The 26134-nt window shown below is 39.1% G+C and overlaps 1 non-coding gene across 1 annotated transcript; it reads left to right on the plus strand.

The window, feature by feature from the left end:
• Positions 1 to 23822: 23822 nt before the first annotated feature.
• On the plus strand, positions 23823 to 23929 carry LOC141681498 (small nucleolar RNA R71). The gene has a single exon (XR_012558927.1). It is a non-coding gene; the product is annotated as a small nucleolar RNA R71 (small nucleolar RNA).
• Positions 23930 to 26134: the final 2205 nt, after the last annotated feature.

The raw sequence follows: 26134 nt of genomic DNA on the forward strand, positions 1-26134 counted from the left end.
TAGCAAACTTTCCCAATCTATTAGCTCATCCTTGGGAATTATAGGCTCACCATGAAAGTTCTTTATTGGATCCACCTTGAATTCCTCTTGCACCACTGTGAGTTTGGATGTTTGAGTTGTAGAAGTAAACTATTTGGGAATGTAGTCTTCCATTTCCTCATCACTGAAGTCCAATTTTCTTTTGATTCTTTGATTGTATCTTGGTTTCTTTGTCTGTTGGGGTTCATTTAGCATTTTCTGATCTTGAGCTTCAGTAATCACAGGTGGTTTCTCAGAAATCTCAGTTGGAGTTTTCACAGCTTGAAGTTTGGACAAGATAGTAGCTTGCTTCTTCTTTTGTTTGAGCTTTTTAGTATCTAAAGCAACCTGCTTCTTTTCTTACTTAATTCTTTCCTTTTATTCATCATTGGCTTCTACAAACTGAGGGTGTCGAGCCACCACACAGATTTCCTTACCATTTATGTAGATCTTAGCAATTCTTCTTTTCAACACTGAATCAGTTGGATCTTTGAAAAATGCAATTGACCTTGCCAACAGCTTCTTTTCATCTGGCCTGGGTGTCTCAAACATAAGATCTACAGGATTTTTGTCTGAGAACTTTGGATAGTTCATTTTAGGCTTCAAAACTAGATTGGCCTTTGGAGACTTGATGCATGAAGGTTGGCCCTTTTCTAAGCTACCTAGACCCATTTCATTCACAGAGATTTGCTTGACTTGTGAGTAGTGATGAAAGATCTTGTCTGCAACATCAAGCATCTTGAGATTTGTCTTTGAATCAAGCTTAGCCGCTGCTATTTGGATCAGATTGATGCTGCCCAATACTGGTGGCTTTGGTAATGTAATTTCCCCCCTTTTTGTTATCATCGAGTAGAGTGGAGGTAGAAGTTTGTGCAGCCACCAGCTTTTGAAGCAACTGAGTTTGCTGTGCTTGATGCAGATGAATAGCTGTGAGAGAGGATTTTACTGCTTTCAGTCTAGTGTCCAGGGAATCCACTTTAGTTGCAAGATTAGAATTCTTCCTCAACTGCCTGTTGATGTCAAGCACTGTTGTACTGAAAATTTAGCATCCAATCTTTCAGAGACATCCTTTTTGACTTGGTCAATCTCTGTTTTGATTGAAGTGACATCTTGATTATGTTGAAGAGCTTGTATTTGATGTAGTTGTAGAGAGTTGAGGTGTACTTGTAGAAGCTTCTTGGTGCTAGCATTAGTAGTGGCTTGAAGAGCAGTGTGTGTCTGTTGAATGATGTGAAAAAGAGTTATCTTGAAATGTTGCTCATCACACTCTTTAGAAAATACCCAAGGTGGAATGTTTGATCTAGAGCTAGGGCCTGCTTCTCCCCCTATGTCCATGAACTCTTCTTCATCACCATCTTCATCTTCAAAGAACATTATAGACTCACCAGTTCCATAGTCAACATCATCACCAACTTTAGGTGACATGGCTGTGATGGCATCCTTTGCTCTTTGCATTGAAGCAGTTGTATGCACCAAGTTAAGCATCTTTTCTGCAGCCTCATTGTCCTGTTCAGCTAGAACTTGATATGCTAACACAGGGTGAGTAAATGCCTCAGCTTCAAAAGAAACAGAGTCTAAAACAACTTGATATTCTTGTTAAATTAGCTGTCTCTTGTCAGCCTCATTGACATCCATTAACTCACTTACACTGGGCTCTTCCCATTCAGTTGTACGTGCTTTTCTCTCATTTTCTCTCTGTTCTTGCATCAAGGGCTCCCCTTGGCTCACCACCCTCACACCCTCACCTTCACCTACTAAGGTGGAACTCCTTTCACTCTCTTTTGCCAAGCTGGAAGAAATAGCTGCATTTGTTCACTCTTTTTCTCCCCTTTTGCCTGAGTGCAACTCAGCCTCTCACTCATTTCACTCCCTTCCCCCAGTCCTAAGAGTGATTTTATAACTAATAACTCATCTATACTTGTAACAATTGTTGAAATTTTAGTCTGTGTAGAAAGTATCGATGGATGAGGAACATCCGTCGGGGTAGTAGTTAGGATAGCTGACGGATGACTGCTGTTAGGCACATCCATCGGGATACAATCACGAGCCGACGGATGAACAATATCCATCAGAATAGAAGAAATGAATGAGTTTGGAGTGGAAATTATTGTGGACTTTGTGTAGATTGATGAAAACTTGGGCACAGATGTTTCAACAGTTCCTGAAAGAATTGGCAAGTGAGCCAACAAATTATCTAAAAGATGATGCTCACTTGCACTAGATTTTGGCTTCCCCAACAGAGTTAAAGAAGGGGAATCAGGAATTGATGTGTTGATCTTATCCATATCCAGAGAATTTATGGGAGAGTTTGGTGTTTGTGGTGCTTCTATGATTAAGGATTTTGGCTGTGACCCCACATTTATTAGAGCCACATCAATCTGAATTTGAGATGGCACAGTGACTGAGTCTTTAGCTTCAGTTTGCACTGTGTGTGTTCCCTGTGCATCCCCAATGGGTTTGGATCTATTCTTTCAGGCATAAGTTTGGGGTGAGCTTGTGTCTCTTACCCTCTTGGCCTGTGCTCCTGGTTGGGAGCTTGTTTCAATAGTAACATCCTTTTGGGAGGATGCAAATAGAGTTATGCTTAATTCCTTATAAATCACCACAGTTTATTAGGAAACTGTGGTGTGGCTAGGCTTGGGTACACTTACCTCTCCATCCTTATTCTTGGGGTTTCTTTGATATTCACCCTGTCCCTCACCTACCTTACCACCCTTCACACTCCCCTATTTAGTTTTGGTATATTTTGCAACTGGTTTCTTTTGAGAGAAACCAGAGGGTGTTTTCTTTGTTTTGGATTTTGAAGTTTTTGTTTTGGTGGCTTGGGTAGGCATCTGTTGGGTCATTAAAACAGATGTCATAGCCACACTCAAAGGCAAAGAAATTTGGGAGGAAGAAATAGTAGAGACAGTGGTGCTTACCTCACTTACCTGAGGGCCCTCCATGATTGGAAAATAGAAAAGGGGCACCTCATTGTGATGGCTTGCTCTGTTATGATCTGCAATCACTCTTCTTTCTTGAACCCAACAATCCAGTTGATTGGTTGGGTTCTCAGTAACAATATCCTCAATAAAATGGTTAGCAAGAATCATAAAGAATCTAGCATAATAGACATTTCTAGCATAATAGACATTTCTAGCTCTCTTTTTAATTTCCCCTAATTTGTAACCTAAATCAAACATGATCATGTCACTGAAATTAAAGTACTTATCAGTAACTAGCATATAAATCATGTTAAGCATGATAGTGTTGACAAAATCAAAATTACTTATCTTACCATAAAACACGTCGATAATTATATCACACAAATAACTCCACTATTTTCTAAGACCTAGCCTTCTAATCTCACTTAACTTAGTGGTAGGAAGGCCATAGCCAATAGAATTAAGCATGGTAACTAAGTTAGCATCAGAGTATGGTTCAGTAGTAGTGTTCTCAGGAATCTTAAAGCATGCTTGAATTACATCACTGTTAATGCAGAATTGCTTACCTTTAAGAGTGAAAGTTATGGTTTTGTCAGTAGACTGGTACACAGCAGTTGTCCATATCTCCTCCACAACTTCACAGTAGATTGTGGGTGATTTTAGCATGGCATAACTGAGTTTGCATCCTTTCACAAAGTCCATCATTTTGAGAAAATCTTCAGATGCAGGAATTTCTTTGTTCACAAGAGCAGTGAAGTTGTTCTTCTCATAGATGAACCCTGACTGAGACATGATTTTGACTACTAGTGCTATTGTTAAAGTGAGGAAATTTGCAATGAGAGAGAAAAGATTTTGCTTTGAGGAAGAATATAGCAGTTAGTTGCAATCGAGAATGATAAAAGTTAAAAGAAATTTGAATTGAGGCTTTTTTGTATTTTCAGATTAAAATGGAATAAAAATTAAAGTTAAAAATTAAAGACCCAATCAAAATTGCCAAAAATAGCCGTTTAAAAATAAAATAAACTATCAAAATTCTGTCAATTATCTGTCGTGACATACTTACAGACTGTAAGTATATCCGATGGATAATGTTCAGTACTTTTAACGGCTAAGATATAGACAATTCGATGGATGAGAATAAAGCAATTATCCGTCAAGTATAAAATAATCCAGAAAAGTAATTGATTTTTACTAAGCTATTCTATTTCGACGGATGATCAAACTCGATGGATAATGAGCATTCGTCGAGATGTAAATTTTGACTTAGCCAAAATTTCATCTAAAATAGAAAAATCAATTAAGTTTCTGGCAGCATCACAACTTGCAAAATTATCAGAAATAATCTAAGAATAATTTAGCATACCTAACTCACTTACCAACCTAGTAAAGGTGGATTCATCAAGTGGCTTGGTAAAGATATCTGCAAGCTGCTTTTCAATTGGAACAAAATGAAATTCCACAGTACCATTCATCACATGCTCCCTAATGAAGTGGCACTTGATGTCTATGTGCTTTGTTCTTAAATATTGTACTGGATTTTTAGTGATGGCAATTGCACTTGTGTTATCACAGAAAATAGGAATTTTGTCCACTTATAGACCATAGTCCAACAGTTGTTTTTTCATCCATAAAATCTTTGTACAACAACTACCAGCAACAATATATTCAGCTTCAGCTGTAGAAGTAGAAACTGAATTTTGCTTTTTACTGAACCAGGACACAAGCTTGTTTCCTAGAAATTGACAGGTTCCTGTTGTACTTTTTCTATCAATTTTACAACGTGCATAATCTGCATCTGAATAACCAGTTAGATCAAAACCAGAATGTCTAGGGTACCAAATGCCAAGTTTTGGTGTTCCCTTGAGATATCTGAAAATTCTCTTAATAGCTACTAAGTGAGATTCTCTAAAATCAGCCTGAAATATAGCACAAAGACAAGTAGCAAACATTATATCTGGCCTACTAGCTGTTAAGTACAGAAGTGAACCAACCATGCCCCTATAACTTGAAATATCCACAGACTTTTCAGTAGTGTTTAATTCAAGTTTAGTTGCAGTGGCCATGGGAGTTTTTGCAGATGTGCAATCCATTAGATCAAACTTCTTTAAAAGATCATAAATATATTTGGTTTGACTAATGAATATTCCATCACTAACTTGCTTAACTTGTAAACCAAGAAAGTAAGTTAGTTCTCCCATCATGCTCATTTCATACTTACTTTGCATCAATTTGGCAAACTTTTTGCAAAGTTTTTCAACTGTAGAGACAAATATAATATCATTTACATAAATTTATACAAGTATACTAGAACCATTAACATTTCTAAAGAATAAAGTTTTGTCAACAGGTCTCTTGTGAAGTGATTTTCTAAGAAAAACTTTGACAAAGTATCATACCAGGCTCTAGGTGCTTGATTCAATTCATAAAGTGCTTTCAAAAGATAGTAGACATATTCTGGAAAATTTGGATCTTCAAAACCAGGAGGCTGACTGACATAGACTTCCTCCTCCAAATCTCCATTCAGAAAGGCACTTTTGACATCCATTTGATAGACTTTCAAATTGGCATGGGCTGCATAGGCTAAGAAAATTCTAATGGCTTCAAGTCTTGCAACAGGAGCAAAAGTTTCATCAAAATCTATTCCTTGTTGACAGTAGCCTTTAGTAACCAATCTTGATTTGTTCCTGAAAACTATGCCATTTTCATCCATCTTGTTTTTGAAAACCCACTTGGCATTAATTGGATTCTTTCCTTTAGGCTTGGGTACCAGCTTCCATACCTTGTTCCTTTCAAATTGGTTTAGCTCCTCCTGCATAGCTAAAACCCAATCAGGATCCAACAGAGCTTCTTCTACCTTCTTTGGTTCTTCCTTAGAAAGAAAGCTACTACAAACATTCTTCTTGAGTAGTTTTCCTTGTTTGAACTCTAGAAGATGCATCACCAATAATCAGCTCCAAAGGGTGATCTCTAGTCCATTTTCTTTATTGTGGTAGATTAGCTCTTGATGAAGAGGCCTCATTGTTGTCTTGATGTGTGACTGAGTTTTGATTATAAAAAACTCCCCCTGAGTTAGTAAATCTTTAATTTGAAGAAAGGATTCTTTCTGTAAGTGATCTGTCTTGACTCTCAGCTTCTCACATTATTCCGACGGACGATGCATTTTGTATCTCGACAGATGAAACTGATTGTCTACCGATGGATGAAGCAGATTGTCTACCGACGGATGAAGCATTTTGTAACTCAATGAATGTTGAATTATATGCTTCATTAGTTATAGATTTTTCTGCATTATCCTTATCCACTATGTCTTGATCACTTTCATCATCACTGTCATCACTAACCATCTCAACATTATCAAATTTGAGGCTTACATGGAAATCTCCATCTTGCAGACCTTCAATCTTTTTATCATAAAACACAACATGTATAGATTCCATAACAATGTTGGTTCTTATATTGTAGACTCTATATGCTTTTCGCACAACATATCCAACAAAAATTCCTTCAACTGCTTTGGCATCAAACTTTCCATGTTGATCAGTTTGATTCCTTAAGATGTAGCATTTGCAGCCAAAGACATGTAAGAAATTTAGAGTTGGCTTCCTATTCTTGAACAATTGGTAGGGTGTCATGCAATTTGCTTGATTGATCAAAGAAATATTCTGGGTGTAGCATGCAGTATTCACAGCTTCAGCCCAAAAGTATGTAGGTAACTTTGATTCTTCTAGCATTGTCCTTGCAGCTTCAATGAGAGATCTATTTTTCCTTTCCACTACTCCATTTTGTTGTGGAGTTCTAGCTACATAAAATTCATGCATGATCCCATTATCTTCATAAAATGATCTCATCACAGAATTCTTGAACTCAGTTTCATTGTCACTCCTGATTCTTCTTACTTTGAGGCGAGGATGATTGTTGACTTGCCTTATGTGATTATGATGATTTCACTAGCTTCATCTTTGGATTTTAGAAAATATGTCCAAGAGAACTTTGAGAAATCATCTACAATTACTAGGAAATTTCTTTTCCCTGAGATGGACAACACATTGACTGGACCAAACAGATCCATGTGCAACAGTTGCAAAGGTTCTTCAATTGTTGAGTCAAGCTTCTTTCTGAATGATGCTTTAATCTGCTTTCCTTTCTGGCAGGCATCACACAATCCATCCTTAGTAAACTCCACTTGAGGAATACCTCTAACCAATTCTTTCTTTACTAACTCATTCAGGGTCTTGAAGTTTAGATGGGACAACTTCTTGTGCCATAGCCAACTATCATCTTGACTTGCTTTACTGAGAAGACAAGTGACAGATTCTGCATTTGATGAGTTGATGTGATCTAGATACACATTTCCTTTTCTCACTCCAGTGAGAACCACTTTGTTGCTCTTCTTGTTGGTCACAACACAGGATTTAAAATTAAAAGTGACTGAGTTGCCCTTATCACAAAGCTAGCTGATACTCAACAAATTATGCTTGAGTCCATCCACTAGGGAAACCTTTTCAATGATGACATTATCCTTTAAGATCAAGCCATATCCCACAGTATAACCCTTGTTGTCATCTCCAAAAGTGATACTTGGTCCAGCTCTTTTCTTGAACTCAGTGAGCAAGGTAGAATCTTCAGTTATGTGCCTTGAGCAACCACTGTCTAAAAACCAAAGATTCTTTCTATTTCCCTGCACACATCAAAACCAAATCAAGTTAATTTTGGTACCCAAGTTTCCTTGGGTACTTCCTTGTTAGCCTTTTCTTTGGTTTCTTAGGCTTGACCTCATTTGATTTGGGGATCTTAGATTCATCCTTAATCATTTGAGTTGGACCTTTGAAACCAATCATTGAAACAGAATTATCATGCACATTTTGGTTTACATGAAAAGGCACGCTATTTGCAAACATGTTATTCCAGTAAGGCATGCTAAATGGCATTTGTGGCATACTAAATGCAGCATAATAAGGATTATGTGCAAATGGCATATTAGCAAATTGTACATTCATATTCTGAGCAGGCATAACACTCATAGGCATTGCAGATATGGCAGTCATGTTGGAAAAAGAAGAAGATACAGATATGGGAGTAGGCATAGCAAGCTTGCAATTAACAAACAAATGATTAACACTACCACACTTAACACAGATTTTTCTTGGTGCATATTTATCTGGTGTGTAGTTGTTATGTTTGTTAATCCCGACCTTCCCATTTCTATTGTTTTTCCTTTTAGCTTCTGTTTTAACCTCAATCCTTTCCAGTCTGTCTTTCAATTGCTTAATAGACATATGACCAACATTAGTTTTCTTTTCTTTTCTAACTTGACTTGATTCTCCTAGAACAAATTTTTTGGAAACTGATCCATATTTCTCATTCAATTTAACTAACTTAGCTCTGCTAACTGGTTTACTCACAGCCAACAGATGTGGCTCCTTGTCTCTCGACGGATAATCCTTTTGATAATCCGACAGATGATTTTCATCATCCGTCGAGTCCACATCTGTAAAGAGTCCTTCAACCATATTTGAATCAAGCTTCTCTTTGCTCTTTTTCCAGGCAGCATCACAAAAGGATTCTATACCTTGACCTTTAGTAATTTGAGCATGAACATCTCTAGATAATTTTCATGCTTTAATTACTTCTTATTCTCGCTCAAGCTGCTTCCTTAAAAATCTCTTCTTTCTTTAAGGATTCTGTTAGTTCATCCTTAGCAACCTTGCATTCTAATTTAAATTTTTCAAACTCAATAAATTGAGTCTCTAGCACATTATTTCTTTCACTTAAAAACACATTATTCTATTTGATTTTACTGTTTTCTTTAGTGAGAGATTTGAGTATAGCACGCAGGTGATATAATTCAGTAGATGTAATAACCCCAATTTTTTTTGAAATTTTTGGAAACCCTTATGAATAGTGTTTTGCTGATTATGCTGAATAAGAAAACTTTTCATGCCACACTATGTAGGGGTTCTTTTATTGATCTTCTGGGATATTATTTGTACTCTATGTGGTATATAAGTGTATGTAAAGATCGTCAGAATCCAAATCCGAACACTTTGATTTTTCCCGAAAATCTACCAGATACAGAAAGAATTGAGTATAAGGTAACAGAATAAAAAGGATTTAAATTCAAAGATTATAAGAGAGGATCATGAAAGGAATATAATGTATTGAGAAAGGTTAAGGGAACCCAAGTAATAAGATCCCGGGTATGATCCCTCAAACGATAAACGAGAACGAAAGTTAAGCGAACCGTATAACAGATCAGTGGTCATTAGGCAAGCAATTAAGAGTTAATCAAAGAGGTTAGGGATGATGATGTCATCAAACCAACAAGATGACATAGGAAAGGTGACATAAGCATGACATAAGGGAAGGAGGTGTGGTTGATTAATAACCACACAATTTTTCATGGGTAAAAAGGTAATTAATCAAAAACAAAAGCTAGCAACCAAGAAAATAAATCAAAAAACACAAAACACTCCATTTTCTTCATCAAGCTCTCGGCTTTCCTTCATTTTCAAGGATAAGAAAATCAAAATCCTAGTTCCAAGCTTTGTTAATTAGCAAGGTAATTATCCAAGACTCCTTATGCATAGATATAGCTATCCTACAAGTTTGAGCTCCTAAATCATTCACAATCTCTTCCTAAAAATCATGGAAGAAGATGGTGAATAGTGTTTTTCAAGAACTAAAATTTTTGTTCTTGAAGTTTTGTTTAGATTAAGCTTGGATAAGGACTTTTAAGGGTGATTCCAAGCTAATTACTTGATTCTCCACTGTCCAAGGAAGGTATAACCCCTCCAAACCCTAACTTTATTTGATTAATTAGGTTTAGTTTTGTTGTTATAATTCATGAGAGGCTTGTTTGTTGTGAATGTAGAGATTAGTTGGTTTTGTGAAGTTTTTGGAGTGGTAATTCTTGGATTGTTGATTAATGAACTTAAGTGTAGTTTAAATTCATGTTTAAGAATAGTATAAATTGATAATGTTGAGTTGTTGGGGCTTTTATGGTGAAGTATGGATGGAGTTTTGATTGGGTTGTGATTGTGGGTTGATTGTGAGTTGATTTGGAGTGGTTTAAATTTGGGTAATCGCGTAAACATAGTCGTCGTAATGCCCCATTTACCGTAGGCTGTTTTTGTTATTAACATCAGAACCCTTGAAATCACTGTTAGGTTTTGACAATTGCCATGTTTAGATAATTAATGTTACGAGCTTCGTTTTGATATGTGGTACGCTTGAATCCGATGTACGGTTTAGGAGAAACGACCGTTTTAAGTAACGGTGTTTCGCGACCGAACCATTACCCCTCGCCTTACTTTGAAACCTTGGTTAAGGACCTTAAATGACTAATTGGGGTATGAAACATTTATGTAAAGTGGATTAGGCAGTTGGTAAGGTACTCGCGAAAGAATTGCCTTAAAACCCTCAATGGTTAATTTATTAAAAATGGTGGAGCCGAGGGTACTCGAGCGACTTAAGTGAATCGTTAAGCGCGAAAGCGAACGTTAGGACTCTAAATGGTTAAAGTCTAGTTTCATAAGCGACCGGGGTTTAATTCCGACTTATGTTGTTGTTCATAGGTTATCGGACCCACTCTAAGCTTAAGTCTATCCGGGAGCACTCAGGCAAGTTTTCTATCCGTTATACTGTTGTTGTGATGTATACATATGTATATGCATTCTCTTGTGATAGATGCATGATGGTTAATTAGCAAATTCTTGTGATATATTATAGCATGTGATATGGTATATATGCATGCCTGTTTCGTATTCTTGATACATATATCTGTTGATTCAGTTGATAACACCTATGCTAGAGATAAGCGGTAATTTGCATATACCCTTAGTATAGGGGACCCAAAGGTGAACTTTTTTCTAAAACCGGGAGTCGATGCTCCCGAGTATAATATATATATATATATATTTATATATATATATATATATATGAATAGTTTTTAAAACTATGAATCAAATAAGGTTTATTCGATAACCTTATTTTATTAATGAATATTATTTTGAATATTCATTCGAAGGCTTATGACCCCGTTTATTTTATTATTGAATATTATTTTGAATATTCATTCGAGGGCTTATGACCCCGTTTATTTTATTATTGAATATTATTTTGAATATTCATTCGAGGGTTTATGACTCCGTTGATTTTATTATTGAATATTATTTTGAATATTCATTCGAGGGCTTATGACTCCGTTTATTTTATTAATGAATATTATTATTTGAATATTCATTCGAGGACTTATGACTCCGATTATTTACTAATTATTATTCTTTATTTTATTAAGGAATAATGTGTCGATAATCAAACTCACTTTTGATTATTCAAATAAAGATAGTACTTTCGTATAAGTATATCTTTGGTTATTTAATATTCATTGCAAGTATAAGTTTTAAAACTTCTACTTCAATTATTTTTATAAAGATTATTCTTTATGAGGATATTATTTAAATAATAATATTCAGATATTTCCTAATATATCGGGACTGATTTATTTTAGTAAATCAGCATCACTCCAAACATTCCTAAAAATGTTTTGCGAGTCTTCAAAAGGATTTTAAAAGTTAGAGCGGATCCCAAAACTCATTTTATATTTAAGATCTTCCTTTCAAAGGGGATTTGAATATTCGCTCAAAACCTGAGGGATCCGGCTCTGTGGTGTGTTTTATATTCGCAACGAGGTTGCTATTTTGATAAAAGAGTTTTTGATTACTTACCCAATACTCGGGAAGTAAAATTCTTGGAATAAGTTAATCCATTAACAGGCATCGCCTGGGAAATATCGGTGAGTTTTCCTTTCCAACTAGATACGACTTCTTGGTGGAGCCGTATCAACAAGTTTCTACTTGGGGAAAGAGGGGACGAGCTTTACGTTTCAGAGTCATGGATTTCATCTGAACTAGGAGTGGCGTAAGTGGTCGAGTGGCGCCGGCCCAGCCTTATTATATTGGCCCGAATGGCCTGGAAGTTCCGCAAGACGGTACATTCCTTAGGAGTCCACTGTTCGGTTGACAAGTAAATTCGACAGGTTCTCCTCTACATGTAGAAAATGGTGGGGTTGCACTACTACGACTGATCATCGTAAGTGGTCTTCCTGGCGCGGTAAACTCCCGTAATGAGTTCATCATCCAATTGGATATTTCTGCAACACTACCCAGAGCACTTCGATAGAAAGGCTACGGTTGGGCGATTGTTGAGTGTTGGCAGGGTCAAGTTTTCAAAATGATGTTTGCATCAAATGAAGTATCTCGTAACTTCATTTTATTTTGATGATATTTTAAAGATTGATTTTATACAAGTTTTGTCTCGTAGCTTAATCTATGGGATGAACTATTTATACATTGAACGGTGGTAGTTCAAGTAGTATTCGGAAAGGATATAAGTATATTGAAGTATCTTGTAACTTCATCTTTTAAACTTATATCTAGTTAATGATTGTCTTATGAATGACAAAGGTTTCAGGAAAACGTTGAGACAAGGTCAGATATATTAGATCACCTTGCAACGATATTTTTATACAGTTATAAACTGGAACTCTGTGTATATTATACATGTCAGAGGATTTCAAAGATTGTGAAAAGTATATGTATATATATACTGAATATTTTGCGACTTGGTCGCGTTAAGATATCAGCTTGGTTCATTTCTTCTTGACCAAGACTTTCATGAGTACTATGAGAATGCTCATATATTGTTAATTATTATACATATTATTCCGGTGGGCTTGTTGCTCACCCTTGCTTTCTTCTTTCATCACACAACATAAGATAGACAAGATGAACAGGACCAAGCTCCCAATTCGCGAGCGGATAGGAAACGTTCCGCAGTTTCCTATAGGCGTTGATATCGCTGTAGCTGAGGTAGGAACTACTAATAGGCTAGGATTTCAACTTTTGATGTACCAGACTTATGTATCTTTATCAATTGTAATAATGGCAAAGAAATCTTAATTTATTCAGAAACCCTTTTAAGGTGTAATGGCATATAATTTTGGAATAAAATGACTCGTGTTATTTTTGGATATTCATCTCTGAGACTATAACTTGTGGTGTGTGTGTTTATTGTGGGGTCACAGTACAGAGTAGTTGACTGTTTATTAAGATTGGGTGTTATTAAGGGAAATGGAACTCGTGACAACCCAGATCCCCGACCCCGGATTTGGGGGTGTTACAGAAATGGTATCAGAGCTAAGCGTTATAAACCTCAGAGATGATATGACGTTAAGATAATAAGTTCACTAAGATAATAAGAACTCTTGCCAAGTTCATAGTCGGGCTACCTAACGTAGTACTGACAGTTAAAACCCTTATGGGAACCCTTATAAATATCGTGATAGAGGCGTAGTTCGTTATCGTATATGGTAGCGGGACTCCGAACCTTGAGGTTAAGGAGCAACAACGCGATAATGTTTTATTACTAATTGGAGATCGGATTGTGGATCCGATGGAGCGTCCTAACGCAGGACCGGATGATGTTCATATTGAGGATGTAGCGGTTGAGGATGTTGTCCTAGAAGGGATTGTTGCTGAGGAGGATCCCGTGGAGGATCCTAACATGAATGAATAAAGGACCACTGAGGAATTGATGACCATGGTTAGGGGAACTACCAGAGGTAGGATTGGCCGGTCACTACCGGAGGTTCGTTCAAGTTTGTAAAGATAGTAGCCCTTTAACGCGGCTTACTCGTAAGACTGAGATGTTTGAATGGACAGAGAAATGTGAGAAAAGCTTTTAAGAACTGAAGCAAAGGTTGGTGACGTCCCCTATGTTGGCGTTGCCGGATGGAAAATGAGATTTTGTGAAGTGTAGTGACGCTTCGCATAAGGAATTAGGGTGCTTCTTATACAGCACAACAAGGTAATCGCGTACGCGTCAAGACAATTAAGGGAATATGAAATTCGATATCCCCACCCATGAGCTTGGGCTCGTGGCAATAGTTTTGCCCGAAAGATTGGAGGCACTACTTGTATGGAGAGAAGTGCGAGATTTACACAAGCCATAAGTGCTCTAATGCACTTTCACGTAGAAAGAGCTCAACATGCGCCAGAGGAGGTGGTTAGAGCTAATCAAGGATTACGATTATGAGATTCTTCAGGGAAAGCCAAAATAGTGGCTAATGCCCTTAGTATAAAGGAGAGACTCAAGATGAAAATGTCTTTGGGAGAGTTGATAAGAGATTTTGAGAAAATGGAAATAGAAGTGAAGGTAACCGGAGCCGGTACCGAAACGTTGTTTGAGATTGCAATACAGCCCGAATTATCGAAAAAGATCATATTGTGCCAAGAAAAAGTGTTGAATGAAGGCAGAGAGTCAATGACTGGAGAAGAGATTAATACCAAGAAAGATGATAAGGGAATAACGAGGTATTCCTACAGAATTTGGGTTCCAAACGTTTAAGAGCTTAAGGACTGGATCTTAGATGAAATCCATAGCTCGAGGAATAAGATTTAGGGCAAACCCCGAATGTGATAGTCAGGGAGGTTGCCATTAAGAAAGAAGGAGCCCATAACATAATGAAGTGGAAAACAAGGATTTTAACGTATAAGATAACCCCAAGTATGGGAGAAGGATGAAACATTTCATACTAAAGAAACAGAAAGTTGAGTAAAGAAAGGAGACCTGAGATGGTACTCCTATACGGTAATTCACGGACCTGTCTAAAGAGAACTTAGACTATTATCCCCAACCACCACCCTGAGGAGACAGTGCGGTGGGAAATTCTTTCAGGACCTTTAAGTCGCTAAGCTCTCAGAGTTCCAAGGAACAAGCGAACCCAGTAAAGGCGAGATCCTGGGTAAAGGGAATATAGGAATCATTTGAGATTCTAAATGATGGACGAATCACAAAAGACTATTTTTGTCACTTACTATTAGGGCGAAATCACGCACTAATATTCACGCAAGTATACGTGTTCGCAAGTAATATAGAATACTTTCTAGTTCGTTCCCTCAGAGACTCAGACTAAGTTATTGTCTAATTTAACTCACTCACCAATGTATGATTACTTCTCAATGTTAAGATAACACTTAAAATTGTTGATTAAATATTAACTATAATTAACTACTTAATTAACCACTTAACTACACTTCAATTTATCAATAATAAAACACTCATGAGATCACAACTTCATTATTACTTCCTTCTATAGCCATTGTTATTACCTTTAGCATGTGACAGTGATGATATTAATCGAATAACACGAAACTGATAAAAGCCAACTTTCATTGTACTAATACCATTCTACCAAGCATCCACAATTAAGATAGAAGTTGAATAGTCATCAATTATGTTGAGTTCCTATATGTCTACAGAAATTGACAACACAACGATTTAAGCACAAGTTATTCCTTTTGATTACATAGGGCAAATAAAATTGTTAGAGTTACCCACTAATCATGCACAATGTACATGAACCTATGCTAGCATGGCAAGTTCTAAATCTCAAGATCCACCGTCGCTTCACACGAGATTAACACCCTATCTTATATGTTCGCGACGCACATAAGACGAATACGCACAACCAATACTAGATATCATGCAATCATCACACACTAAAGTATTAAACAATTAACTAAAGAATTCCATAATAAATCCGTTGCAACCCCATGATCACGATTAGCCCATAATAGAACTTATCGCCATCATGGGTTCTTATGAAATCATGATAAACAAACACAAGAAAATAACAACTAAACTGATTATATTAAAACAGAGTACGTCACAAGAGTAAATAAGTCAAAGCAAGAAAACTAGCATCCAACGTTACAACGAAACAAGAATCACAAGAATATATGCTTCCTCTTCGTTGCTGTGTGCTAAATCGGTCTTCTTCCTTATCTCCTTCGCTTCTTGCAAAAACACAATCTAAAACATAATCTCCTCTTAATTCTCTGTGAAAAACGTCTCAAATCTACTTATATAATAGTCCCATAAAACTCAGATTACATAGAAGTTGGAAGCCAAATAGAAGTAGAAGTCTAGAATAATATATCTTTTTCCCCGACCCTGCGCGGCCGCTCAGCATTTCTGCGCGGGCGCGTAAGGCTGCTGCGCGGCCGCTCAGCATTGCTGCACGGGCGCGCAGGACCCTACTGGAAAATTTCCAGGTTTGCTCCGTTTCTTCGCCATAATCTACCCATTCTTTTCCTCTCGCAATGGTGAACACATGCCAAGGCTTATTCTTGATGATTCCTCCTCCGAAATGCAACTAATACCCTGAAATGCATAAACACTAGAAAAACGCATCAAATACACAAAATACTTGATTTCAAGACACCAATTTAAGCCATTTTAAGACGTTCTAAGTGGTATAAAATGCCACTTATCACACCCCCAAACTTAAATCGATGCTTGTCCTCAAGCGTCACAGACTCAAAAACAAATAAAAATATGCATGAATGCAATCTATATGAAAATACAACGATCCCCCTTACTACAATTAACCAACCAAATTGTCACGTCTCAACGAATGCAGTTAGACACTAAAGATCAAGAAACTCATGCAAACGGACATACCGCCAGAAACGTGGTGTGTGCAAATGCTTAACAGATATGCTTTGGAACTAGACCAATTACTATGACTAGACTATCCTCAAGGCAATCCTACGATTATACAAAGAATAAAAATTCTAGGCATAAAGTGATATACAACACTACAAGAACTCTGGAGCTTACTACGGAATCGTGCTTTTTATTTACAACTCAAATGCTTATTTGACCGTGCAATGAGTGAGGTCCACAAAAGACTTATACAATGGTATCCATGTAACGAGCGTTAGGTTAGCGGATCCCAGACTCTAAAAGCCTTAGGTCACTAGGCACAAAGTCCCCTAAGAACTTAATAACTCGAATACCAAAGAGCCCACTCTTGATCAATTACGCAAATTTTTTTTTTCTCTCTTCTGAGCAAGTGCGTTTCGCTCCATCTTGCTCAACCCTAGACTACTCGCATAACATGCGAGCCGGCTACTAGCCATTTGACGCCTAGCCACAACTAGCAACAAATTCCATTTTTACTCCATTTTTTTTTCTTTTTCATGCCTTTACCACTAAGAACCTATTATCAAATTCTAAGCATAATAAATAGATTATCCTCGAAAATAATCAGATCTTAACAACAATCTAGTCCTTAAGCATTCTCTAAGACTTAGTGACAATACAAGTGCTTCTAGCATACATATCAACCTACACAACTTAATATCACTTTAATGCTATCACTACACTCGCATCAATATCACAATTCAGTCGATAAATCATTGCAAAAGGGATCATGGTATATGCATGAGCTATATGATATGACAAACAAATAAAGCTATATAAAAAAAACTATATGGCAAAAATTATGCAACTATATGAACTAACTATCATGAATATGCAACTATATGACACACACAAAATATTCCTTAACTACCACCCCCAAACTTAAAATCTTCACTGTCCCCAGTGAAGGTAGTAGAAAGGAACACAGGGTATACCTACTCGGAGTCATCATCATCTTCACCCTCAGTGGGTGGAGTATCAGGCGGCGGGTATGCAGAGTCCTCACCAAAAACTGGCCACTGGATATCAGCTCCAAGGCCTCGAAAAGCAGTCCCTAACGCAAGGGTGAGCTCCTGAGCAAACCTGCTCTGCGTCTCATACATGGCATCCATCCGCCGTGAAAGCCTCCTATACTGGGCATCACCCATCCCAGCACCCTCCTGAGCTCTCGAAGAACTAGCCTCACCACGCCCTGGCCTGGCCATAGTAGCACCTCGTGCTGGACGCCCTCCTGGAAGACGATAACCCAGCCCATGCTCCTCAGGCTCACCACCGGTCCACTCCTGCATCCCATTCAGAGTGCCAGAATCTATCGGAGCTGCTGGCAACTGCAACTGCTCATGAGCCGGCCAGTTCACTCCTACTGCTCGGCATAGTTTTGTAACCGTGGATGCATAAGGGATGTTCATATGCTTTGCTCCCCTCAAAAACTTCAGAATTCCTTGGTAGATAAACTCACCAAGGTCCACATAGTATTCCTCATTCAGAATTCCCCACAACAACTGTGCTCTCTCAACTGTGACCTCGTGTGCATGTGAAGAAGGCAAAATATTAGCACATATAAATGCATTCCATGCACGGGCATACCTATTCATGGCGATCGCCGGAAAGTGACGATACTTATTATTGGCTGGACTGCGGTTCGAAACTGTGCCCGGTCGACAGAGAGTCGCACAAATCAAATCCAAGTCAAAATCCTCAGCAGTCTTTTCATTCCAGTTCTCCTCCTCGGGCTTCCTCTCTCGCTGTCCAATCACACGGCGAATCGCCGCAGGATGATAATCAACCGTCAGCCCACGAACTACAGAAAACCCATTCTTTTCAGCCTTCGCGTTCGCGTAGAACTCGCGAACAATGCTCATCGGCACTGCTTCAGGTGACTCACAAAAAGCTATCCACCCCTTCTCTGCAATCATGGGCAACAACTCACCATCCCTCCCTGATGGTAAAAACCCCCTCTCCTTCAGAATCGGCTTCCTCAACAGCCTAGTGTACTCCTCCTCCGCGGCTCTGTCAGTTAACCGAGGCCTTGCAGCAGTACCCCTTGGTGAATCAGCAGTAGGAACTGTGCTGCTGCTGTCAATAGTGCGTGCTCTCTTGGGTGCCATTGATTTGTGAATTAAAGTGTGTAAGAACTGATTTTTTGATGTTTATGAGAGGGTTTAAGTGTAGGAAGTTGTGGGAGATATGTAGGATAGGTGTATGTATATATAGGGTGTGGAGTAGGTTAAATTAGATTAGGAGTGGGGTTGAGGGATAAAATCATGGGGTAATGGGAAAAGAATTCGTGGGTTTATGGGTTGTAATAGGTTTTTGTGTTTTTTTTTTTCTGAACTGTAAAAAATTTTTTGGAACTCGACCCCTGCGCGGCCGCTCAGCATTTCTGCGCGGGCGCGCAGAAAGCTGCGCGGCCGCTCAGCATAGCTGCGCGGGAGCGCAGAGGGTCTCTGGAAAAAAAAATTTCAGCCCCTGTTTTCTGATTTTTTTGTGTTTTTGGATAGGTTATTAACTTCTAAGGGTTCCTGTAACAACAATTCATGGGTTGCCTCCCACGCAGCGCTTCTTTTTCGTCATTAGCTTGACGTTCCGTACCTTTCTCAAGTAGTCAACAAAATGGCACTAATCACCTCTCGGTTTGCCATGTCCCCATAGTAGTGCTTCAACCGCTGACCGTTAACCTTGAATGCTTGGTCCGAATCATTCTCAAAAATTTCCACCGCTCAGTGTGGAAACACAGTTTTGACAATAAAAGGTCCAGACCACCTTGATTTCAACTTCCCAGGAAAAAGTCGGAGCCGAGAGTTGAATAACAGAACTTGTTGCCCTGGCACAAATAACTTAGGATGTAGCTTCCTATCGTGCCACCTCTTCACCTTTTCCTTATACATTTTGTTATTCTCGTACGCTTGAAGTCGAAATTCATCAAGTTCATTAAGCTGAAGCATTCTTTTCTTACCAGCTGCATCTAAATCCAGGTTCAATTTCTTCAATGCCCAGTAGGCCTTATGCTCAAGCTCCGCCGGTAGATGACATCCCTTACCGTACACCAACTGAAACGGTGACATCCCAAGTGGAGTTTTGTATGCTGTTCTGTAAGCCCAAACAGCTTCATCGAGCTTTAAAGACCAATCCTTCCTTGACGGACAAACAACCTTCTCTAGAATGCGCTTTATCTCTCTGTTAGACACTTCCGCTTGACCATTTGTTTGCGGATGATAGGCAGTAGCTACTCGATGATTCACATTATAACGCTGCATCATAGAAGTGAACTTACGGTTGCAAAAATGCGATCCTTCATCACTTATGATTACCCGAGGTGTTCCAAACCTTGTGAAAATTTGCTTATGAAGAAAATTTAGCACTGCCTTTGCATCATTTGTCGGTAAAACTTTAACTTCGACCCATTTTGAGACATAATCGACTGCCAGCAAGATGTACTGATTATTGCAAGACGAGATAAAAGGCCCCATGAAATCGATTCCCCATACATCAAAGACCTCGACTTCAAGCATCACATTTAATGGCATCTCATCCTTCCTTGACAAATTTCCCACTCTTTGGCAACGATCACACCTTAAAACAAACTGATGAGCATCCTTGAACAAGGTGGGCCAGAAAAAACCTGCTTGCAGAATACGAGCTGCCGTCTTCTCACCTCCATAGTGTCCACCATAAACCGTGGAATGGCAGTCTCGTAATATCCCCTCCGTCTCACAGAACGGGATACATCTCCTGATGATCTGGTCAGCTCCCTGTCTAAACAAATATGGTTCATCCCACATATACCACTTCACCTCATGCAGAAACTTCTTCTTTTGCGCGGATGTCAAATTAGGAGGCATTATATTGCTGACAAGATAGTTTACAATATCTACAAACCATGGTTTTTCCTCCTGAATTGCAAACAACTGCTCATCCGGAAAAGATTCATTGATTAACGTTCTATCTTGTGAAGTAGAATCGGGATTCTCCAACCTAGAGAGATGGTCAGCTACTTGATTCTCAGTACCTTTTCTATCTTTGATCTCTAACTCAAATTCTTGAAGTAAAAGCACCCAACGAATGAGTCTCGGCTTCGAATCCTTCTTAGAAACCAGATAGCGAATAGCTGCATGATCAGTGAATACTGTCACTTTCGTACCAAGCAGATAAGATCGAAATTTCTCAAAGCCAAAGACTATAGCCAAAAGCTCCTTCTCAGTAGTGGTGTAGTTCAATTGGGCCCCATTTAAAGTCTTACTCGCATAGTAGACCACATGGAAGAGATTTTTCTTGCGCTGTCCCAGAACTGCACCTACCGCATAGTCACTCGCATCACACATCATCTCAAACGGTTCTGTCCAATCTGGTGCTGTAATAACTGGTGCCGTGATCAAACTCTCCTTGAGAGTTTCGAATGCTGCCAAACATTCATCATCAAATTTGAAAGGCACATCTTTCTCAAGTAAATTGCACAACGGCTTAGATATCTTTGAAAAATCCTTGATGAATCGCCGATAAAAACCCGCATGACTGAGAAAACTACGGATTCCTTTCACCGAATTAGGTGGGGGAAGATTTTCAATGACTCCCACCTTGGCCTTGTCCACCTCCAAACCTTTGCTAGAGACCTTATGCCCAAGGATAATGCCTTCACACACCATAAAATGACATTTCTCCCAATTAAGCACCAAATTAGTTTCCACGCATCTTTTGAGTACGGCGCGCAGATTATTCAAACATTCATCATATGAGTGTCCAAAGACGGAGAAGTCATCCATGAACACGTCGACGTTATTTCCAATCATGTCAGAGAATATAGCCATCATACATCTCTGAAAGGTGGCCGGGGCGCCACATAACCCAAACGAAACTCTTCGAAAAGCAAATGTGCCAAATGGACAAGTGAAGGTAGTCTTTTCCTGATCCTCTGGTGCAATACAAATCTGATTATACCCGGAATACCCATCCAGAAGACAAAAATACTCATGTCCCGCCAATCTGTCGAGCATTTGATCAATGAATGGGAGAGGGAAGTGATCCTTCCTTGTGGCTTTGTTCAATTTTCTATAATCCATGCATACTCTCCATCCTGTAACTGTTCGAGTAGGGATGAGCTCATTCTTTTCATTTGCGACCACAGTGATACCTCCTTTCTTAGGTACACATTGCACGGGGCTCACCCACGAGCTGTCAGAAATAGGATAAATGATGCCTGCATCTAGCCATTTCAGAATTTCTTTCTTCACCACCTCCTTCATGATCGGGTTCAGTCTTCGCTGCTGTTCCACAGTTGGCTTACTACCTTCCTCTAACAGAATTTTATGCATACAATATGAAGGACTTATCCCCTTGATGTCTGCTATGGTCCATCCTATAGCCGATTTGAATTCTCTCAAAATCCTTAAGAGCTTGTCTTCCTCACTACCTGAAAGGTCAGCTGAAATAATAACAGGTAACGTAGATGAATCACCTAAAAAGGCATACCTCAAGTGTTCAGGTAATGGTTTGAGCTCTAAGGTAGGCGCTTCCTCTATTGATGGTTTGAGCTTCCCTTCAGCGTTCTTGAGGTCAGAAGTACCAAGAGATTCAAATGGTATATCCAGCTTTCGCTTCCAGGGAGAAGCGTTCAGATATTGTAATTGCTCGTTGCTATCTTCATCATCACTGTCAAATTCCCCCACTAAGGCCTTTTCCAATGCATCAGACATTAGCATGTGATCGAGATCCGAAGTAACCGCAGAATCAATCACATCCACTTTTAAGCACTCCTCATCTTCTGTAGGGAATTTCATTGCCTTGAATACGTTGAAGGTCACATCCTGATCTTGAACCCGCATAGTAAGTTCCCCTTTTTGCACATCTATCAAGGTACGGCTAGTAGCCAAGAAAGGCCTCCCCATGATTATGGGAATCTTCTTATCTTCCTCAAAATCCAGAATAACAAAATCAGCAGGAAAGAAGAGCTTATCCACCTTGACGAGCACATCCTCAACTATGCCCCTTGGGTAAGTAATGGAACGGTCCGCCAATTGTAGCGACATGTATGTGGGTTTTGGATCAGGCAGATCCAGCTTTTTAAAGATCGACAATGGCATCAGATTAATGCTTGCTCCCAAATCACAAAGGCACTTGTCAAAAGTTAGATTGCCAATGGTGCAAGGAATGGTGAAGCTTCCTGGATCTTTCAGTTTTGGTGGTAACTTTTACTGTAGAACAGCGCTGCATTCTTCCGTGAGAGCAACGGTTTCAAGGTCATCCAGTTTCACCTTCCTTGAAAGAATAGTCTTCATAAACTTCGCATAACTAGGCATTTGTTCCAGAGCCTCAGCGAAAGGTATATTGATGTGAAGTTTCTTGAACACCTCCAAAAACTTCCCGAACTGTCTATCCAGCTTTTGTTGCTGCAATCTCTTAGGAAAAGGTGGTGGAGGATAGAGCTGTTTCTCCCCTATATTAGCCTCAGGCAGAGTGTGTTCAACAGTAGTCTTCCTTGGTTCCGCCGCTTTCTCCCTTTGCTTAGATTCTTCATCTCTAACTTCAGCTTCGACTTCTTTTGCCTTTTCAGCATCAGCTACTTTTCCAGACCTTAAGGTAATAGCCTTGACTTGCTCTTTAGCTTCCTTCCTGCCTGGTACTTCCGTGTCACTGGGAAGAGTGCCAGGTTAACGATTGAGCACTGCATTGGCTAATTGACCGATTTGATTTTCCAAGGTCTTGATAAAAACCGCCTGACTCTTGCACAACAGCTTAAGTTCCTCAAAATCAGCACTAGTATGTGCAGCTGCACTTCCCTGTTAAGGATATGATTGTCTTGTAGCATACTGCTATGGTTGCTGGAATCCAGGTGGGTTAAACTGTTTACTCACTCCTTGCTGATATGGTGGCTGAATAGCATTCTGATTATTTCCCCAGATGAAATTTGGATGATTTCTGTTGTTAGGATGATAGGTCGCTGGTACAGGCTGCTGTTGTCGCTGATAATTATTCACATACTGAACAGATTCATTGACAAGAGAATACTGATCCGTAGCATGAGAACCTGCACAAAGCTCACAAACCATAGCTATTTGATTAACTCCATACGTAGCCAAAGAATCAACCTTCATTGATAGCGCTTGGAGCTGGGCTGCAATAGCGGTGGCTGCATCAACTTCCAGAATACCTGCTACCTTGCCTGATGTCATCCTCTGAGTTGGGTTTTGATGCTCATTTGCAGCCATCGTCTCAATAAGATTGTACGCCTCAGTATAGCTTTTAGCCCATAAGGCGCCTCCAGCTGCTGCATCGAGCATGGGCCGAGATTGGGCCCCCAAACCATTGTAAAAACCAGTGATTACCATCCAATCCGGTATTCCATGATGTGGACATTTTCTCAACATTTCCTTGTAGCGTTCCCAAGCCTCGCACATAGATTCTGTAGGTTGCTGCGCAAACTGAGTAAGAGCACTCCTCATAGCAGCAGTCTTTGCCATTGGATAAAACTTCACCAGAAACTTTTGCGCAAGATCTTGCCACGTAGTGATGGACCCAGCTGGTTCAGAATGTAACCAGTCTTTAGCCTTATCCCTCAGTGAGAATGGGAAAAGCCTCAACTTGATAGCCTCATCAGTCACGCCATTATACTTAAAAGTGCTGCAGATCTCGACAAAATTCCTTATGTGCATGTTGGGGTCTTCAGTTGCCGCTCCTCCAAAAGAAACAGAATTCTGCACCATCTGAATAGTGCCCGGCTTGATTTCAAAGGTGTTAGCTTGAATAGCCGGATGAAGGATGCTTGACTAAATGTCATCAATTTTAGGCCGAGAAAAATCCATAAGAGCTGGATCAGCTTGAACAATACGATCTCCCATGTTTACTGGTTCTTTCTGCTCAGTTCCTGAATCCGAATCCTCAAAATCTAACTTCTCCGGAGTATCAAGAACTTCGTCTTTCTCCTCAGCTGTATCTAAGGTCCTCTTGCGAGCACGAGAACGAGTTTGCATAAACGTTTGCTAAAGTACCTGAAACACAACCGAAAAGAGTAATTAACTACTACGTCCTAATCACTGAGTCCTAATGACCAATGATGGTAAGTACATAAACTAAACAAATACGCCGAGTCCCCGGCAGCGGCGCCAAAAACTTGTTAGGGCGAAATCACGCACTAATATTCACGCAAGTATACGTGTTCGCAAGTAATATAGAATACTTTCTAGTTCGTTCCCTCAGAGACTCAGACTAAGTTATTGTCTAATTTAACTCACTCACCAATGTATGATTACTTCTCAATGTTAAGATAACACTTAAAATTGTTGATTAAATATTAACTATAATTAACTACTTAATTAACCACTTAACTAACACTTCAATTTATCAATAATAAAACACTCATGAGATCACAACTTCATTATTACTTCCTTCTATAGCCATTGTTATTACCTTTAGCATGTGACAGTGATGATATTAATCGAATAACACGAAACTGATAAAAGCCAACTTTCATTGTACTAATACCATTCTACCAAGCATCCACAATTAAGATAGAAGTTGAATAGTCATCAATTATGTTGAGTTCCTATATGTCTACAGAAATTGACAACACAACGATTTAAGCACAAGTTATTCCTTTTGATTACATAGGGCAAATAAAATTGTTAGAGTTACCCACTAATCATGCACAATGTACATGAACCTATGCTAGCATGGCAAGTTCTAAATCTCAAGATCCACCGTCGCTTCACAAGAGATTAACACCCTATCTTATATGTTCACGACGCACATAAGACGAATACGCACAACCAATACTAGATATCATGCAATCATCACACACTAAAGTATTAAACAATTAACTAAAGAATTCCATAATAAATCCGTTGCAACCCCATGATCATGATTAGCCCATAATAGAACTTATCGCCATCATGGGTTCATATGAAATCATGATAAACAAACACAAGAAAATAACAACTAAACTGATTATATTAAAACAGAGTACGTCACAAGAGTAAATAAGTCAAAGCAAGAAAACTAGCATCCAACGTTACAACGAAACAAGAATCACAAGAATATATGTTTCCTCTTCGCTGCTGTGTGCTAAATCGGTCTTCTTCCTTATCTCCTTCGCTTCTTGCAAAACACAATCTAAAACATAATCTCCTCTTAATTCTCTGTGAAAAACGTCTCAAATCTACTTATATAATAGTCCCATAAAACTCAGATTACATAGAAGTTGGAAGCCAAACAGAAGTAGAAGTCTAGAATAATATATCTTTTTCCCCGACCCTGCGCGGCCGCTCAGCATTTCTGCGCGGGCGCGCAAGGCTGCTGCGCGGCCGCTCAGCATTGCTGCGCGGGCGCGCAGGACCCTACTGGAAAATTTCCAGGTTTGCTCCGTTTCTTCGCCGTAATCTGCCCGTTCTTTTCCTCTCACAATGGTGAACACATGCCAAGGCTTATTCTTGATGATTCCTCCTCCGAAATGCAACTAATACCCTGAAATGCATAAACACTAGAAAAACGCATCAAATACACAAAATACTTGATTTCAAGACACCAATTTGAGCGGCCGCGCAGCAGCCTTGCGCGCCCGCGCAGAAATGCTGAGCGGCCGCGCAGGGTCGGGGAAAAAGATATATTATTCTAGACTTCTACTTCTGTTTGGCTTCCAACTTCTATGTAATCTG

This window comes from Apium graveolens, chromosome 8 (assembly GCF_009905375.1).
Source record: "Apium graveolens cultivar Ventura chromosome 8, ASM990537v1, whole genome shotgun sequence".
NCBI lineage: Eukaryota > Viridiplantae > Streptophyta > Magnoliopsida > Apiales > Apiaceae > Apium > Apium graveolens.